Source organism: Myotis davidii, unplaced genomic scaffold (assembly GCF_000327345.1).
Source record: "Myotis davidii unplaced genomic scaffold, ASM32734v1 scaffold934, whole genome shotgun sequence".
NCBI classification, from domain to species: domain Eukaryota; kingdom Metazoa; phylum Chordata; class Mammalia; order Chiroptera; family Vespertilionidae; genus Myotis; species Myotis davidii.
The window spans coordinates 828,226-830,102 of NW_006285798.1; the positions used below are offsets into that span (position 1 = coordinate 828,226).

Sequence of the window (1,877 nt, forward strand, 5' to 3'; positions counted from 1 at the left end):
CACCAGGCCGCCCCTCAAGGAGCCTGGTCCCCAAGGCCCCATCTCCTCCAGTCCCGCTGCCACCCGCGAGGGCTGGTTCCCCGAGATGTGCAGCCTGTGGCCGGGCCAGGCCCTGTCCCTGCGCTCGCGGTTCCAGGATATCCTTGCCTTTGCAGTAAGAGCTAAGGCCGCTTGCAGGTGTTGGACGGGGTCACCCAGACACGGAAAGGGGCGAGTTCCCCACCCAGAGATGAGAGCCAACCAGCCGCTCTGCAGCCACCCCAACGCACTCAAGGCGCTGGTCATGCGGGTGGGCCGGGGTGTCCTGCCGGAGGGGGCGAAGCATTCCCCTGTGCAGTCCGGCGTCCAGGGCGAGATTGACGGGGTTGTCACTCAAGCCCCTAAGATCCTGCCCAGCATGGCCATTGGCTGCTCCAGCGCAAAGCTGACCCTCCACGTGGGCGAAGGTTTTGAGTTCATGAAACAGAACCAGACGCCTCCAATGTTATCATCACCGAGTCCTCGGACCCCAGGGGCCCTGCCGGGAGCCTCTTCAAGGAGCCGGATTACCAGCTTGTGAAGACGGCGCTCAGGAGGCCGGGATCCTCTGGGGCCCGGGGGGTGCCGGTGGCTGCGCCTGGGCTCATCAGGGACATGCGGCGCTTCTGCAGGCGGCTCTCCCCGGGCCCAGGTCGGCTCCACGCTGAGCAGAGAAACCCCCGCCCCAAGTCCAGGTGCCGGCGCAGGAGCTGAGGCAGAAGCAGGTGGAACAGAGGCAGCTCAGGTACTGCCACTCTGACGTGCACCCCGCGGCCTTCGTCCTGCCTGAGTTTGCCCGCGAGGCCCTGAATGATGTGAGCTGAGCCCAGATGCCGCTGACCACACCGCCCAGGACCTCGGGCCAGGTTGCTCCTCCGGACAGGACCCCTGCCGGCACCCCAACAGCCAAGTGTTACAGCCCCAGAGTGCTGCCCGGCTGCCCTGCTGGCCAGACTGTCTGAATCCCTGTGTTGTTCACACCCCGAGCCCATACCAGCTTGTATGGCGCGTCTCCACCCTCTGTCACCCTCACTCACCAAACACATGTATTTATAACAAACGAACAAAAACAAAAAAAGAAATGAGCTGTTAAGCCACAAAAAGACACGACAGAACCTTACATGGGTATTGCTGAGTGAAAGCAGCCAATCTGAAAAGGCTGTATGAGTCCAACAACATACATTCTGAAAAAGCCAAAACTATCGAGACAGTAAGATCAGTGGTGGCCAAGGGCTTATAGGAAGGGCGGGAGAGAGGGAGGAAAAGGGGATTTGTAGAGCTGTGAAACTGTTCTGTATGATCCTGTAATGGCAGGTCCATGACACTTTGCATCTGTCAAAGCCCATGAAATTCATACTCAGAGTGAGCGCTGTGTAACTATGGACTTCAGTTAATTACAGCGCCTCGGTATTGGTTTGTCAGTTGTAACTAGTGTAGCTATCACACCGTTCATCATAGGGAAACTGGAGATGGGGCTGTAGATGCACTTTCTGCTCAATTGTTCTGCAAACCTAAAAATGCTCTAAAAATAGAGTCTATTATGGAAAGGAAAACAAAAAAAAGAAATCATAGTATTTCACAAAAGGCTGTAAATAATGTTCCCACAAGGCGTAAGCACTCCCAACCTTACCAATAATATGATGCAACTGTAATGGGAGGGTGGAAAATAAGAAGGGGGGGGGGTGTGGCTATAGCTGGTTTGGCTCAGTGGATAGAGCGGAAAATAAGAAGTGGCGGGGGAGGGGGGCGTGGCTATAGCTTGTTTGGCTCAGTGGATAGAGCGTCGACCTGTGGACTGAAAGATCCTGAGTTCGATTTCGGTCAAGGGCACATGCCTGGATTGCAGGCTCGATCCCCAC

General features: G+C 56.4%; 1 protein-coding gene and 1 pseudogene across 1 annotated transcript in view; both read left to right on the forward strand.

Moving 5' to 3' along the window:
- LOC102762601 overlaps positions 1-1,079 on the forward strand; it is a 16,581-nt pseudogene extending 15,502 nt beyond the window's left edge.
- The window catches only part of SBK1 (SH3 domain binding kinase 1), a 54,623-nt gene that overhangs the window by 15,251 nt on the left and 37,495 nt on the right, over positions 1-1,877 (forward strand). The gene's annotated exons all lie outside the window — the stretch shown is intronic.